This window comes from Lissotriton helveticus, chromosome 1_1, assembly GCF_964261635.1.
Source record: "Lissotriton helveticus chromosome 1_1, aLisHel1.1, whole genome shotgun sequence".
NCBI classification, from domain to species: Eukaryota; Metazoa; Chordata; class Amphibia; order Caudata; family Salamandridae; genus Lissotriton; species Lissotriton helveticus.
Window position 1 is genome coordinate 2,111,528,994 of NC_136057.1, and position 18,476 is coordinate 2,111,547,469.

At 42.2% G+C, this 18,476-nt stretch overlaps 1 protein-coding gene across 4 annotated transcripts in view; it reads left to right on the forward strand.

Moving 5' to 3' along the window:
• The window catches only part of LRRC8B (leucine rich repeat containing 8 VRAC subunit B), a 196,776-nt gene that overhangs the window by 95,155 nt on the left and 83,145 nt on the right, over positions 1–18,476 (forward strand). For all 4 annotated transcript variants that reach the window (XM_078646009.1, XM_078645996.1, XM_078646015.1 and 1 more), the window contains one exon: positions 8,093–8,224. The gene's annotated coding sequence lies outside the window, so the exon portion shown is untranslated. The remainder of the gene's footprint in view (positions 1–8,092; positions 8,225–18,476) is intronic.

Genomic DNA, 18,476 nt, shown 5'->3' on the forward strand with positions numbered 1-18,476 from the left:
TGGCTGCCAAACTTGAAGACCAAAAAGGGAGAGCAAGGAGGAACAATATTAGGGCAGTGGGAGTCCCAGAAGGGGTGGAGGGCCCTAGTGTGGACCTATTCTTGGAGGACTTAATACTAAGCACACTGCGACCCAAGAGACTAATTTCTTTTCTGTCAAGAGGGCCCACAGGATGTCGATTCCTCCGCCCAAACCAGGGGCACCACCGAGGACTATCATTGTGAGAATTCTTAACTACCGAGATGCCATCCTACAAACTGCTACAGTGAAAAGTGAGATCCAGTATTAGAATGTGCAGTTTCTTTCTGGATTTCACCCTGCTCGTACAAAGGCAAAGAAGAAGGTTTGAGTCAATTAAAAAAGAACTCTGCAACCAAAATATTAAATACACGATGCTGTTCCCTACTAAACTCAGAATAATGGCGGAAGGAAAGACGTGGCACTTCACCTTCCCAGACGAAGTATGGGAGTGGCTAGAGGAATGGCGCACTGACAGCCAAAGCAGCTGGAAGAGAGCTGTTCCCAGACGAGGGAACCCAGATTGCAACCAAAGGAGCCGAGAGCAATCAGACCGGGAGCAATCCGATGAACTGACGGCAATTGAGCTAGCAACAGATGGTCAGAAAACAACCTAAAGGTCCAGAAGCACCACCCGGAAAGGATTGTATAGCCATCGAAGGTAATAACAATATGAGACGGTATGTAATATAAGTAGAGGACGGGGGCAGCTGCCAGAGAAACATGTCATTGAAACTTCTCCATTGAACCGCGGATTAAAGGGGTTGGATACAAGTGCGGGCGGGTCGACTCCCGGGCGCGGCTGAAAAATCTGTGAAGATATGGTCATGAAATGTTAATGGCTCTAAACAATGGGTTGAAACGGGCCACGGTGTTGCATTTCATCAACAACACTCTCCCGATATTGCCGTGTTACAAAAGACCCATCTCATGGGGAACAAATGTAAAGCCCTGAACAGATTTGGCTACACCCTGCTTTCACACTCTGGGTACATGTCAGGGTACAGAGGTACCGGTATATTGGGCAAGAACTCCCTCCCCTACATCCAAAGCAAATCATGGACCGATCCTTTAGGGAGATTTACAGTGATAAGTGGTTTATGGGAGTGAAAGAGACAGAATTTATGTTCATTATACGCCCCGTCGGTCTTCAATCGGCTGCTCTGGATGCGGTGGGCCTGCTTCTACTGGAACTATCGGAGGGCGGTGGGTAATTGGGGGTCATTTGAATGACGTTGTCTCAGTTGAACTGAATGTCCTTGGGGGAGTGGCAGTGGAACGACGAATAGACTCGTTGAAAGAATTCCTCCATACCTTGGGTCTTAGTGACATATGGATACACCAACATCCACATATTAAACAATATACATCTAGCGAAACAATATACATATAGCGCCACCTCACGTAAAAGTCTCTCCAGACTGGACTACATACTAACACAGACGCACAGCCTTGGGGAGTTCCACAGAGCAACACATATAGCATGAGGGGTAGCAAACCACTCCCTGGTGGAGGTAGTACTGGCAGGACCCCGGAGGCACGAGACCTCACCCCGAAAGTACACCCTTGGCATCTCAGGGATCCCAAAATCAAACTAACTGTTAGGAAAGGGACTAGACAATTTTTTAAAAGAAAATGTGGGCTCAGTGGCTTTGGCGGTTACACTCTGGGAAGCATTTAAGGCGGTAGTTAGGGGCCAGACTCAGGCACAAATCGGAGCGACAAAGAAGTAGAGTAGAAAGTCTACTTGCATAGTGCCCATTACATAGCACGAATATTCAGTGTCCTGCTGCACAGTTCAAAGGTACCCAACCTTCAACTCTCACCAGGAATGTGAAATAAAGATATAATAGATAAGAAACAGTGAGAGGCGAGGGAGTAAAGTATAAAAGAAAAGAAAAAAGGAGAGCGAGAGCAAGAACAACAGGTTAAAGCATGAAACAGCAGACAAAAGGCCTTACCACCTTACCAGCAGAACTTACCAAATCTTCTCAGCCACACCCGACTCTTCCTTAGGTGACCCATCTGGTCTTTGTGCACCTATCGAAGGCCCTCATGCAAACTTCCAGCACCCCTCTCCCGAGACATACTCTAATTCCTATTAAGAAATTGGCCTATTTAGGTAATGAAGAGTGCCGGATAGTTTGCCTGCAAACAAACCTCAATGCTGCAAAATTGCCACTGTTGATTGGATTAGTTCATCATCATCAACTTTATTTCGGTTTCATTACAAAACCATAAAAATAACAGCATAAAAAAATAACAATTCATTAAAACAATTCATAGGAACAATTAGATTAATGATCATTGGATTAGTTAAACATGAGTCCTAAACACCAGACCAATCTTGTGATATAACAAGTGTCAACTTTAACACCTAACATTACAATTTAAGGCATTTTTTCACCATAAGCTTCTTAATCGTGGTCGGCTACAACATCATTCTAAAATTCCAATGTGGAGTGTATCTTAAAATATGCTCCTAGAAAGGACAATTGCCATGTTTTCATAATGAACGCAGTGTAGGTCTGGATACAATTAGGCTACTATACATTTCCAGGGTATTCATTCCCAAAAGGTTCATTCACCATTGTATTCACTTGGTCATTATTATAAAGTCTACTCTACTGATATAAATGTAAGAGTTTGTACCTGATACATCATTGTAGTGCTGTGGACCAATAACTATTTCCAGTGAGAGTTACAAGGGCATTCCAGTGTTACCTGTGCCCTTATTGGAGTCAGAAGACCTCTTATTTAGGCCTCAGTCCTTAATATGTGTACCGTAATTAGAAACAATTTGAAAAGTGAGCCACTAATGTTGGATTCATCCAACCTTTGCACAAATCTGAAATCCAGATGCATCAGAAGAGGTGACGCTCCATAAGACTACAACATCCCACTGATCTCCCTAGGTCTGGCCCTTTGCACCAAACCTTTAGAAAATTCATCAAGATCTTGATCGGCAGCCCAAGTCGCAATTAACACAAGACTACCACTTTGAGCTGCCACAGTGCTCTGACTAGCCTACAATGCTGTCTGTGCTCCACTTTCTCATTAAGCGTTCTGGCTCCCATCCCATTCTAAATCCCTTCATAATATTGCTATCTAATGTGTCAGTGTCATCTCTGCTGATATGTTCCGGTTGGTCTGTACCTCGTGTCGGGTGTGTCTTTGAGCCTCAATGCAATTCATTTTGTCGTAGAAAAGCAACAAATATGGCTTTTTGTGAGTTGGAGGAATGTGCGGTATCAGTAAAACCTTTAGCCTTTTTCAAAGGATTCAGGAAATCTAAAGGAACAGTAGTCAGCAGTGGTTATTATTAGCACTTCACTTTCTACTCAACGAGAGAAAGCGTTTTTAATAAATTTAATGTTCCTCTGTGAAACGTGTAGAAATATAATTATTATTTTCTTATGTTGCAAATTCTTTGCAATGAATTGCACAGAGATGTTTTGCAAAGAAGAAATAATGGATGGGAATGAACATAATGTTGACGGGAGGTGGTTGCCAATGGGATCAGCTACTTAGTGTAAGAAGACACCAAGGTAACTTAGAATTTTCTCCTGAATGGCCAGAACAATGCAGGGAAATAACTGATGAGGACATTGGGGCAGTAAACATCCCATGCTGAAAAGATCTTTGCAAGCATTATCATATTACCTAAGGGACTAAGAAGCCCACTGTTCTTATTTTTATTTTATTTTATTTTTTCCATTTGTATGGCGCTACAGCTACCCAAAAAGGGTTTCCCGGCGCCTGTGACATTCGATTGGATAGAAGGAAGATAGCTAAATTGTAGTAATTACTGCAGTTGCTTCTGGAACAGCCAGGTTTTTACGCATTTTCGGAATTTAATATAGCTTTCTTGTTTCCGAATCTGCGGGGGGAGTGAGTTCCATAGGGTGGGACCTCTCACAGCAAAAGAGCGCCCTCCCGTTTTTTGCAGTTTGAATCTTGGAACAGTGAAATTTGCTGCAGTTTGAGATCGGAGATCCCTTGTTGGGAGATAGGGGGAGGCCAAGGCTTGTAGGTAGCCAGGTGCAGTTTTGGTTTTAATTCTGAACATATATGTCAAAGTTTTGAAGCTAATCCGATGTTCTATCCTGAGCCAGTGTAAATCATTTATGTGTTTTGAAATTCTGTCAAACTTTGGGATCTTGCATAGGAGTCGTGCAGCAGAGTTTTGAATCAGTTGCAGTCGTTTAATCACTGCTAGATTTGAGCTCAGGTAAAGAATGTTACCGTAGTCAATGCGGGATGTTATTAGTGCATTGACTACGGTTTTTTGGGTGTTTTGGGGCAACATCCAGATAATTTTCTTTAACCATTTTATTATGGTGAAACAGAGGCCAGCCACTTTATTTGCCTGCTGTTTCATCGACAGAGTATTGTCGATAATGACTCCAAATTTCTCACTTGTGTGGCTGGAATGGGAAGGTTGCCCATCTCTGTTGGCCAATGTGAGGGGCACCAAAGTTCTTTATTCCTTCCCAGAAGGAGGACCTCAGTTTTATCCCCGTTTAACTTCAACTGGTTGGTGGTCATCCAGTTGAAGATTTCCTGAAGACCATTTTTCAGAGCAGATGGGGTTGAAGAATTTGACTCAGATAGATAAAAAATAATCTGAGAGTCATCAGCGTATGACATTAAGGTAAGGCCAATGCAGTCAGCTAGATCGGCCAGTGGTCTTAGGTACAGATTAAAAAGCAGCGGGCTCAAGATAGAGCCCTGTGGGACTCCATATGGAATGGGGAACGTATCTGAGCATGCTATGCTTGATTTGATCTGAAAGGATCTGTCGGTTAGGAAAGACTTTATCCACTGAAGGGCCTCGTTGCGGATGCCGAAACTCTCTAGTGTGGTCAGGAGAATTTTGTGTGATATGGTGTCAAACGCCGCACTCAAATCTAGAAGAATGAGTGCGACAGTCTGACCCTCATCCAGGAGCTTTCGGATTTTTTCCGTTACACCCAAGAGAGCGGTCTCCGTTGAGTGTCCTGCACGGAAACCTGACTGCGATGGGTGAAGGAGGTTGTTGTTCATCGTAAAGGAGGTGAGGGTGGCATGTATGTGTCTTTCCATCAATTTAGAAAAGGCGGGGAGTAAAGATATAGGCCGATAATTCGACAGGACCGCGGGGTCAGCTGAAGGTTTTTTCAATAATGGGGTCACGATAGCGTGTTTCCAGCTTGACGGGACAGTGGAAGTTAGAAGAGAAGTATTTAGCACGTTTGCTATAGTAGTTAAAGGGGAAGTGTCTAATTGTTTTAAAAAACGAACTGGGAGAGGATCACAGGGAGAGCCTGAGGAAATGGACTTCAAAGCCGTTTTTAGGGAGTCCAAAGTTATGGGGGGCCATTTCTCAAGAGATTTTCCTTTCTCCAAGGTTTTTTGGATGTACTGCTTTGAAACAATGTCCTGAGGACTGGTTGCGAAATTCGTGACAATTATTTCAATTTTGTCGTTAAAGAAAGTCGCCAGGTCTTGACATTGTTTTTTTGTTAACGGGTGGGCTGTAGCCGTTGTTTGCGCGCCTGCTAGATCCTTTACTATATTAAATAGGGTCTTTGTTTTATTTGTGGCATTGTTGACGGTGTTTGCTACATAAAGGGCTCGGGCTTTCCTACAAGAGGTATGGTACGCATTTCTTGCCTTATTGTAAATTATTTTATTTTCATGGATGTAGTTTTTGCGCCATTTCCTTTCTAAAACTTTGCATTTAGATTTTTCATTTTTAAGGGATTCATTGAACCAAGGGGCCGGTGGAGATTTTTTTTTGCCCCCGTTGAAGGAAGGCATTGGTTGGCTGCAGTTTCCAGCCACTGGTTGGTAGTTGTCGCAATGTTTTCCATATTTTGGTCATAAGAGGGGGTACTAGTTGTAAGTACGTTGTTTAATCTATGCGTATCTAATAGTTTCCAATTTTTCATGGGTTGTGCAGACCAGGTATTATTCCTAGAAGGAAATGGTTTAGATAGGCTGAAGCTGACAAGATGATGATCTGACCAGCATATGGGGCTGGTTTGGGTCCATTTTAGGTCAGGGGTATTAGAAAAGACAGGGTCCAATAGGTGACCTGCCCTGTGTGTGGGACCACTATTTAGAAGCGTTAGGTTTAGAGCAGTGAAATCTTCTATAAGATTACAGCACGCCATGTTAGTTTGATCCTCAAGGTGCAAATTTAGGTCCCCTAAGAGTGTAAAGTTTTTAAAATTTAACAGCAATGGAGCGATATGGTTTGCTAAATTAGCTGTCCAGGAGTTGGCGCTTCCAGGTGGTCTATATATGAGCAGACCAGACAGAGTGAAATTCGGGTTGAGGGTGATTTGGAAGGAGGCGGCTTCACAGTCTGGGATATTGGCTGGGAGCAATTTACAAATAAATTCTTTAAGATATATAATTGCAATCCCTCCACCCACTTGACCTTGTCTATCTTGCCGTACGATAGCATAGTTTTCAGGGAGAGCCATAGCTACATCAGGTCCGGAGCTCTCGTGTAGCCAAGTTTCTGTTAGAAAGAGGGCACTTGGGGCGTCATCTTGTAACAGGGTGAAGATGTCTAATTTGTGCTGAGGTAGAGATCTGCAGTTAGCGCTAATGAAGGAGTAGTTGGGATGAGTGCAAAATGGGCGTTTAGTTGTGCGTTGGGAAATTGGTGTTGGGTCCACATAGGGTTGGATGTTTGTAAGTTCCAGATTGCAATTGCTACAATGTGTGTCCCCTAGTGGTGAGAGGCCAATACAGTCGTGATGTAATGTAGGGCGCAGCGCTTTTAGTTGCATGGAGGTCATACCTGTAACACGAGGGATGTAGGAGGTCATGTCCCATGTCCCGTCCTGTCCCGGACTGGGCCCAGACGGGCATGTCTTAGGCTAGTCTTTGGCGCGGTGTTTGGCGCAGGTGCTGCGCGTATTCGCTGCGCGTCATACAAAGGGACTTAATCAATCTTAATCAAGTATTCCCCATTCATGCATTTTTAAAAATGTCCTATTCTGTTGCTGGGTTAGAGAGGGAGCAGGATTCAGTGGTCTGTTGGAGTCTACTTTGATGGGAGTTTTGTTTAATGTGTACCTGTCCTTTTAGTTCTGGCCTAGAGACAGTTTTCGTTTTTTCACCTGCCTCATATAATTCAAAAACAAGGAATACATATCAACTTACAGAGTGGGGCTTTAGGTCAGCTGCGTCATCTTTTTTAGTTGTTTATTTATAGAGAGTTTTATAAAACGTGTACTTGACCTGGGGTTATCAGAGCGCTGTATGGTGTAAAGAAGCAGCAACAGGTTACAACGAAAGACAGTTCACCAGCTCATATGGGACGAGGAAGAACAGCCAGTGTCTGTTAAACGGAAATTGACAAGACAATAATACTGTCCCAAAATTATATAATAAAGAGAAAAAAATGGAGCCAACAAATCACCATCATGGGACTCCCGAATTGCTCTCATTGCACAAACACGGCGGATCTTCGATTAGATATCTTTCAAACAAAAACAGATATAACACTATTCTTTAAGGCCACCGAGGATGGGTTTGTGCTCTGAAATGGACTATCTCCAGGACCGGTGAGTTTCCGGTCCATTGGTTTTTCCAGCTGCCATTCATATTTTGCTTCTGCTGCAACAGCGTAGATAATGTGTCAATAGGTCAGACCACTTCAGCCATTGGTTCTCTTGCTCTGTGAGTGACAGCATTTACACTGATCTACACACATCGTTTCTTTGCACCTGTAAGAATAATATTTTCCCTGTGAGTGCATTAAAATTACAAAGAACTGCTCGACTTAAACCGGTCTGCTAGGACGCATGGATACTGTCCTACTACAATTATATGTGCTGGTTAATGTAAAAAATGTAATATTTTATTGCAAGCATACAATCTGCAGGTTTAGGTAGGTGCACGCTTTCTTTTTTTTCCTTCTGGTTTTTTATATGGTATAGGCTTGCAATAAAAAACATCAGTCACATCTGCTTGCTAAAGCTAGATCTAGAGTCTTTGCTTGCGTTTGTTTAATATGTGTTATGGTTTCTTGATTCTTATCAATTCATATGATTTCATTTACATATCATTTCAGCTACATCAAGATGACAGGAGCACTTTCTTGTTAGCAAAAAGGCAAATACAGAGATGCGGTGCCCACGAAATTTTAAAAGGTGTAGACCACCTGATTGAAGACGTGCGCACAATCCATCAATCATCCAGTGCAGTGAGTACACACATGTGTTGAATGTTATTTGCGTCAATGGTCCCTGTATTTGTATTGACTGAAGGTTGCTCAATGCAGAGTTTGGAAAATAATGAGAAGCTTGCAAACATCTGAGCTGAGGGTCAGCTTCAGAAGGTGTTGTTGACTGAAAGTATCATCAAACAATCCGCACTTTACATTTTTTGCAAATTAAAAATAAAGTTATCAAAGATGATGGTGTACTTCTTGGGCCTCGCTTCATCAACGAGGCCAAGTAGTCAGAAACAGATCTGGGGGTTTGTTCTCGTTCAGGTGAGCATGGCCTAGCAGTTTAGGCAGATCTGATCTTATTTCTTCAGGAATACGTTATATTTACACATGGTTGTCTCTGACCGCAATGGCACAGCAAGCAAAAAGTAATGGGGTGGATTGCATCCCAGAATGAAAGGTTGGCCATTTCACTCATGCCCCCAAGAAGCTTAAAGAAAGTATGCATTAAAAAAGCATCTTTGTGTTGCTTATACTCTTCAAAATGTATTCAGCCTTAAGTAAACTGTTAGGCAAAAATAACCTTTTTGCGTTTAGTTTGATTTTATCTATTTATATAACGGGAGTTGTTTACTTCTACTACTTTTTGAAATGGAACTTAAAGATCACTGAGACAAAAGCATTGTTTGATTGGTTTGAGCTTGCGCTGGTTGTTTGCAACTCGTTTTACTGCTTGTTACTTATGTGAACTGTTTCTTGTTTTACTGCTCACTGCCCGTGTTTGCTGCTTTTTTAACCCCTGTGATTCAGCCAGTCTGCTAAGTGCAAGTAAAGTAAATAAGCCTCTAGCCTGGCTTGTTTTTCTAGGCTCTTCTTTTGCCTGCTTTTAATCTGTGTTAGCATACTTGATCTTATCCTTAACAATTATTCATTTGTTGATCACTACTACTAATCTGCTGATTTCCTATGGAGGTCATGTTCCTCCACTTGTTATTCTTCTCTGGTTGTACCTCTCTTGTATATGCCACTGTTCTCTTGCCTCCTACTTGTCTCTTACTTCGCCCACTTGTAAAGCGCTCTGATACCCGCACAGGTCATATTTGCGCTATATACAACTTTATAAATAAAAATAAATAAATCATAAGTGAGTCTTGCACCAGAAAGTTCAGTAAAGATAATTACACAATTCGTTGGTACCTAAAGTAATAAACCAGCATATGGTTGTTTCAGGGATTCTGCACATACACAGAACTATGCGCAGGCAAATGGGACCTCAGTATATAGAGGCTAAACCTTCCCACCACCTTAGTGCCCACTAGCTTAGGACCGACTAGCTATAGTGTCTCACTCGCTCTCCTACACACTCATGAACAAGCAAATGATTAGACACCCTCTCAGAACACAACATTCTCGGCTCTCTCAGGTTCGTACCTATCCACAATTAGAACTGACCGAAGCACGAATATAGTTTAAAATGTTTATTATAACTATTGTGCTCTAAAACACAGTAAACGAGCCACAACCAGCAGAAAAATGTATAAAACTAAGACGGCTAGCATTGCAGCAAGGCCATATATCATAAAGGGAGATGTCATTATATGAAGACAGTGGATAAAGGAATATAAGGCCTAACCACCCTCCCCTTGGTGAAAAGAAGTATTATTATATACTAGAAGATCTCTGGGCTTTGTCAGCAGACCCCATACCTTAGTGCCTAGATGATAAATCTACATCATAGCAACCACATTGCTCTTCTCCCTGGAAAGCTCCTTCTCTAAGTGCGTGTTACCTAAACATGCATCCTCATAATATCAAAGTACGAGTTTCCAGCAGCAGCTGCATTAGCATGTTTTGTTTAGGTGCTGGGGACTGACCAGAACAGAATAACAAGCATTGTTTATCAACCTTGCTCACAGTGTTCAGACTAAACTCCAGGAACAGGCAGAGAACGAACAAAGCAGACGGGTCTCACGTGAAAGGCATAAACAGAGTCTTGCAAAAATAAAGCCAAGTAGTAAGGTGCGCAAAAGCAGCATCATGGCTGTTGGGCTCATGCTAACTTAGCGATTTCGACAATGTCTCCATCGGCCACGTGACCTGGTTGCATTAAATAGATCCAGATATTTCAAAACATGATTTTCTCTTGTGGGGGTGCCGACTCATAGAATAAAAGTAAGGCTTGAATTTCATCATCCGATATATATTTAAGATGTTTACGTGGTCATTTTTGTCTATTTGTTAGACATGGCTATCCGTTTTAGCTCGATTTGGATATCATGTACTGATTCTTGAATGAACTCGATATTATGAGTATTTTCTCTGAAGTGTATAATTTTCTTAATTTCATACAGATCATTTTGAATGTCCTGGGATACAGTGTTGGGTTGTAATTTGAGTATTTTGATTTACCCTTGTGTATATGGAGATAGACGGGAGGTGCACACAAGCCCTGTGTGTGGTTTGCTTGATAAATCAAGATCCAAGAGATTAGGACCAGTGTTTCTTCTAGCGTTAGTTTTTGCCCTATTCAGTAGGGTGACTGAGGACCTTTTTAGGATAGTATGCTTTGAGCTTATTTTGGCATGGTAACTAGGTATCATACTTGCAAGATAAGAATTTTGTATAGGTGCTAATTCTGTTGATAATGCTGTAGTGGTATGTTAAGATGGAGGGTTAATCTCCTTTCCCCAATTGGATGCTAAGGGATTGCTACCATGTTGCTTGTGAGTGGGAGTGATTGTATGCAGTTGTAAAGGGACTGACCTTTCCAGTGGGATTGGTGTTGAGTAGATATTGGTGCGGAGTAACGATTCGTCTTGTATATACTGTGAATTATTATCTGGGGTGTTGGTGTTCATTGAGGTAGTGTTTGCCTGCTGAGAATCTTCTGAGATCGAGAGGTCTGTCTTAGTTGAGTGCCTACTGTACTGTGCATCCTCTTGTGTAACAATGGATTGTTGGAATCTTGTGGTAAAGTTGTTACAAATGTGATCTTTTAGGGTGGCAAACTAGTAATTGAGTTTCTTCAAATCATTATTGGATGCTTGTATAAGTCTGATACCCTTCTTTTAGGTAGTTATTTATAGTTCAGCTCCTAATCTTTGTGAGGGGACGACCGATAGCTTAGTACCATATGGAATATTTCTTATATCTTGGTCAGAGCAGTTTGCAATTTTTGTCATGAAAAAATCTGGTCATTTACAATAATGCCTTTTTATGTTGAAGGTTGGATGCGAGATCAGTGTTTCTAGGCTTTTCTAAGTAATTTGTGTTTGAAGTTTCTGGCTGCCTTCCTGGATAGGTTAGAGGAGTAAAATATAATATAGGAATTACTTCTTGCTGATTTCAAACTGATTCCGGACCTATTTATTTAAGCGTTTTATAGTCACTCAATGGGTGGCCTTGCACAGGTGCCAAAATATGTGAGTAATCCTACGATTTGATAGTTACTCACCCAGTACCCAATCTCTAGTCAAGTCTTGCAAAACTGAGAGCCCTAGCGGGGCTTCCAGTATAAGCCTTTGCTTTCAATTAATCACACAGACCCCATGATCATTAGAATAGATACATTCAATGGTAAATCTAACTAAAGATTTGCCTAGAGAGTAATATTTGTACTTTTGCCTATAAATTAGACCAAAGCCATCAGTTAGTTTGGCGAAATCGATAGACATTCAAAGCCGTTCCAAGATGCCAGCCTACTGGCAGAATAATGCTCAGCTTAATGATACTGTCCTTTATTTATTTCCATGTGCAAGAAAAATCGGGGTCCTCTCGCCGTTGCTATTGTTTGATGAACTACTCAGGCATCCGCCATTTTGTCAAAGAGTAGCAGAGAAGAGAGAAAGATAGCCGGGGCAATAATTCTAAAGATAAAGCCGCCACGCAGATTCGTTCCAAGAATCCCCACGGACCCGAGCAAAGGGCATGTCAAGATAACGCAAAAGATAAAAGAAAAATGCTTACATATGGAAGGCCGACTCCCAACTACATCACCATCACTGGAGTCCGTCGTTGACCTCTCTTCTCCGATAGGCGAGCGGACAGTGCCTCAGATCAAGGACGATGCGCCTCCTTACAGAAACTGCACCATTCTACCACCATGTGGTGGCAGGAGAATGGGGCCTCTGTCCCAGGGCCCACACTTCAGGATCCACAACCACTCTGTCCCACTAGCGGTGGCAGATGAGGCAGCAGCCGGGCTACCTCTAGACCCTGGAGGAGGAGGTCTCCCTTCACCACCCAGCTTACGGATCAGCAGGAAGGGCCGATTGCTGACTTCCTGCCAGTGTGGCCGATCACCTGGGCTGCCTCTCAAACCTGGAGATGAGCCCCTAGTCCGGCCAGTTGCTGCAGTTTCTCCGATTTGGCTACAATGTAAACAGTAGTACAATACAGTACAATGTACAGTACAATGAAAACGATAGTCAATGCCTTAATTACATCTCGGCTTGACTACGAGAACATCCTGTATCTGGGTGCAAATAAGGCAGTTACAAAGAGACTGCAGCTTGTACAGAATGCGGCTGCTCGACTCCTTTGCTGTATACCTAAGAACAACAGCGAGTCCCCCTACCTGCGTGAGCTGCACTGGTTGAGGGTGGAAAATCGTGTTAGATTTAAGACCCTAAACTATATGTTTAAAATCAAAGCAGGTATCGCTCCCAAATACCTTCAGGCACTAGCCCTCCCCTATATTCCAAAAAGAAATCTACGGTCTAAATCAGCGGAAAAATTCTGTGTACCTAGATTTAAGCTTGCCAGGATGGGAGGAAGATCTTTTGCCTATCAGGGTCCTTCCATCTGGAACGCACTACCACTCCACATACGAAAGGAGCGAAGTCTTCCCAGGTTCCGTAAAGAGATAAAGACCTGGTTGTTCGATCAGTAATCTTGAACGACCTCTGCCGTATATTCCATCCATCGTGCTGTGTTCTTAGGCACCGGGAAACCCTTTTTGGGTAGCTGTTTGCGCCATATAAGTTTATAAAATAAAATAAATAAAAATTATGTACCAGGACCCTCCCAAACTGATGCCCGCTGGGAATCCTGAGAACTTGCCTCTTTGTTGTGGCTGCAGTCACAGTGATTAGAGCCGATCTGGACGAGGCCCTTCTGAATGATACTCTGGTCCGATCTACAAGTAGTTAGCCATATCTCACATCAGACCTAGACCATTTCCTTCCATTCTGTGGTGAGGTCGTTATTCCAATGTTTTTCTTTGGTCTTCAGTGTTCATTTTAAATGTTGTTTTTCTGATGTACCAGTGTTTTGTGGCTATCGATGGATGTTAAGGCTAACACTGGACTTTCGCACTAATGCGATCCCCAGCCTCGGAGCTCCTTTCTCGAACTCCTCACCAGTCGGCGGCCATCTTGCAATTCCCTTAGTTGTTTCATGGTTTGGGAAAACTTAAGACTATGGAAGTAAAGTTGCATATTAATGAAGATGTCTATCCTGTTGCTCAGAGATAGAAATTAATTTCTTTTCATTTACAAGACACTGTTGAAAAAGAACTTGAATTGTTGACATTATTGATCGTTCAACTGGTCGTACTTCATGGGTTTTTTCCCATAGTCGTAGTGCCCAAAAAGGACAGTTTAAGAACTGTACACATATGCATTGACATGCGTCAAGCAAACAAAGAAATTGAACAAGAACTACATCCAGGTCCTCACATTGCTGACATGATAACGCAACTGAATGGTGCAAAGGTCTCTTCTCGTCTTGATATAAATAGAGGCTATCATCAGTTGGAACTGAAAAAAGGTTGTGGGTACATTGCAAACTTTTCTACACATGTTGGGCTGTTTTGATACAAGAGACTCCGTTTTTGTGTCATCGAATACAAACCTTTTCTAAGATGTCATTCGACGTGTCATACAGCCTGTTGTGAATGCATTCATTTATAGCGATGACATGTTAATTTTCAGAGCTATACAGAAGGAGCATAAAAAAGCTCTCACACAAGTTTGTTGTTTACTTACTAATGCAGGTTTGACTTTGAATGGAGACAAAGGTGAGTTCCACAAGACAAGTTAAAGTTCTTTGTCTATTTTTTTTCAGATGGGGGTATGACACCTGATCCCTCAAAAGTACAAACCCTGCTGAATGCTGATACATTCATTTCTTGGCATGGCCAGTTACTGTTTAAGATACATACAAGACTTTGCTACTATAAGCACTTCATTACGAGAGTTAACAAAGAAAAATGTTTCATTTAAGTGGTAACAAGAATGTGGGAGAAGTTTTGAGAAAATCAAACAAGCCATTGAAACTGCTCCTGAAATGGCCTACTTCAATCCAAAGCTTCATACAGAGGTTGTTGTTTGCGCAAGCCCAGTCGGGTTAGGCACTATCCCCTTGCACAGCACAGCAGGTGTCCAAATGTTGGAAGCGATACTGTGGCATATGCCAGGAGAAGTTTGTCACAGACAGAATGTGCTTACTCACAACCTGAGAAGGAGAGATTAGCTGTGCTATAGGCTTGTGAATATTTCCATGTATTCCTGTAGGGAAAGCCTTTTATGCTGGTAAGATCATCGAGCTTTACTGACTATCTTTGCCAATCCAAAAGCCAAGAGGCTTGCTCGCATTGAACTGTGGGGACTATGATTACAAGAGTACAATTTTACCATTGTGCATTGTCCAGGGTAGAATTAAATCCCTGCTGACTTCTTTTCCAGAGTGCCTATACAAGTTCTGAGTACTCCATCCATGGTGACAGAAGTCTACATTAATTTCATTGTAGAGTCAATTATGCCAGCTGCTATATCATTAGCCCAGATTAGCACTGCCATGATTCATGATAGGGACATGCTGAAGTTGAAAGATGATATTACACATCAGTCATGGAACTGACACACTCGACCGGTCACCAATGATGGTGAATATATATATTTTTTAAACGTTAAAAATGAACTGTCCATTGCTCAGGAAGGAGTTAAACTGTGAGAGTCGAGAATCGTGATTCCGGATATTCTGCAACAGAAATTAATTGAAGTAGCTCACAAAGGACATTGTGGTTTTGTTGCTACAAAAAGAGCTCTCCGAGGTTGAGTTTGGTTCCCATACTTACATGCAATGGTTATAAAGGAACTCAATGCTTGTTGTCTGTGCAACTGTCCTTCTACCAATATTACTCAACATGCTCTTAACATATCAGGACTCCCTAAGCATGCATGGGAGAGAATATCTATTGGTTTCTTTGGTCCTTTCGATAACGAACATCATCTAATGGTAATCGTGGAGGAATACTCACGCTTTCCATTAATAGAATTTCTCTCATCCACAACTCACGAGCGAGCCATTGTGAGACTAGATGGCATCTTTTGATATGGCGCATTTCAGTTGTTTTGAAGTCTGACAATAGCTCACCTTTTAACAGTTTGGATATTCAGGGATTTCCTGGAAAATTTGAAAAAAAAAGCATCAGAAGGGTATACCTCTATTGCCGCCGGCCAACTGACTCGCTAAGCGTTTGATAAGCACGCTAAAGAAAGTAGTACAGCATGCCACTCTTGAGAGACTCAGTTTAGAAACTGTATTCAATTCTACCCCACTAGCTTATCGTTCGACACCTCACTTAACCACCGGCGCAAGTCCCGTAACTCTGATGTTCGGTAGAGCAATGTTAACCAAGTTACCTCAATGAACTAACCAAAGAGAAGGGAATGAGAGCACAGCTCATACAAATCACTTGGTTAAACAAGCAAAAAATTAAAGCCTATACAGACAAGAGGAGCTATGCACAGAAAATTGAATTTAAGAGTGGAGATCTAGTGATTGCTCGACAAATGCGCCGAATGATATCTGATGCTCCATACGATGCTGAACCTTTTCATGGGATTCACCATGACCAGTGTCCTGGATAATCTATTGCCAGAGGCTCTTCCCACTTTCGGCATTTAATTCATCGGTCTGCTGATCCAGATGGTGAAGTAAAGACTGAAGTAAAGACTGAATCTGAAAACTCAGTAACTGCTGTTACTTCTTCACCGTTGTCGAAAATCACTGACACTGAAGATAACAGCTCCTAGTTTCCAGTAACCAAATCAGGTCGAATAATTAAGGCTCCAAGAAGGTTAACGGAATAGATGTAATTGTATATATACACTGAGTTTGTAAAAATGTAAAAAAATAATTATTTAACAGGAGTCTTGCCAGTTTTTTGACGTAACCCCTTTGGCTCTGAACGGAATCCGTAGAGCTGTGATTTATGTGTCTGAGCGGAACGCAGTGAAAGCTTGTTTGAGACTGTTGGATTTGCAGTTACACACACACACACATGAATAAAGACATGTAATACTAAGCTCCGTGTGTGGCATAGTTATTGGCCATTACCCATTCTGTAGAAGACGCTACAGTCACTATATTTTGTAAGGGGATATTTTAGTTGTAGGCACCTAAATTATTGACTGACTGTTCATATTGTTACTGTAAACCTGTGAATGTGAAAAGTCCCTGCTCATCCCACACAACTCGTACTTTAGATATCTCCAGTACGTCCCATTCTTTTCATGCTTTCCGAGAAGTAGGAACTCCACCAGTGTGTCTAATTCCCTTAATATGGTTTCCATTGTCACCCTCCCCTTCTAACACATTTTGTTTTGTCACATTCTTCCAAATTTTTACCTCATTAGCCATTGTGACAGGCATCCTACTTTTGCTGTATAGTTGGCAAAATGTACCCCCCAGGCACAAAGCCCTCCTATCTGTCATTTCAATGGACTCCTTCTGAGAAGTGAAACCTGTAGAGGAACATGGTCATCTTCGCCATCTTGTAAAGTGCAACCCTAACTATCAGTGCAATGGATAGACCCCTTCAGTGCTCTATATCCCTTCTATATTCCTCCAGGATTGTCTTCAATATTCTCCTCTGAAATTCAGTTGGATCTAGAGCAACATAAACCCCCAAGTAGTCAACCCATCCTGTGTCCATATCAGGGGTGAATCCCAATCCTCTGAAGGGTGTACCATGGGTTGATTGGAAATGCCACTGATTTGTACCAGTTGATACAGAACCATGAATACTTCCCAATTATGTCCCGTACCTCCAATATTGTTGGCACAGAATGCTCAAGATCTGCCAGGTATAAAAGCATATTGCCTGCATATAGGGAGATCACATCCTCTCAATCTGGGTCCCATCACAGGCCCCTAATTTGAGCATCCACTTTCACCCAGCCCGCTAGAGGTTTCACTGCAAGGCACGGCGGAAAAAGAGAGTGGGCACTCCTGCCTAGTGCCCCTTTCTAGCTGAACTCATCTTTTTGCACTCCTTTAACTCAAACATTGCCATTGGCCTGGCATAGAGTAAACCTATCTATGATAAAACTTCCCTATTGATCCCCATTTTCTGTAAGATCATAAACTGATAAGGCCACTTCACTGAATCAAATGCCTTCTCTACGCCTAGGATAATAGGACCATTGGTTCATGAGTCATGTGACACCATGGTCGACAGTTAAGCAGGTGTCTAAGGTTGTGCAAGTAGATCAATGGGGTGTAAAGCTCGATTGGTCGGGGTCTATTAATTTATCAGTTACCTATTAGAGGCCGTGCAGTAGAGCAGTGATAGGCCTCTATGAGAAACATTGCTCTACTGCTTACACTTTTTGTGTTTGAACACAATTGTCGCCAGTCGAAGATCCGGCGGTATTCATCCTTCCGTAGTAGCGTCTTAGAGCATAGCCCAGAGAGGTCCACCCAGTCTTCTCCCCATGCACTGGGGAGAGTAATTGAACATGAAGACTTCCCTCTGTTGAGTTGTTGAATTGCTTCCTTTAGTATCTCCTCTCTAAGTTGACTGTCCAAGATTTCTTGGTCCTCCCAGTCTAAAACTGGTGTGTGCAAGTGTCCCACACCCCCAACCTGTTACTCTGCTTTATCTCTTACCCTTGACCAATGCAAGCCAGCTAGCTGCTTCGCAGATGTATGCCCTATCTCATTTGCCCTGGTGACAGCTATTGCCTTCTCTGTCTCATCCTTTTGACCCATCTTTGTCTCTACCTCTTCCTGGCCAGCCATGCCAGCAGCTTACCTTTATATATCGACAAACAATACCACGATACAGCTAAATATACTCTCTTTTTAAAATATATATATAGAGAGCACCTCTGCGCTAGATGTAGCTACTCTGTCTCTTCGGTTCACTGTCTGGTTACCAAATTTGGCTTGGTATCTTTTTCTTTTTGAAAGCTGGTAGGGTGTTGCCTTCTCCTAATAGAAATAGAGGTAGGAAGCACTTTAGCCAACTAAATGTATGGTGAAATGAATCTCTCTA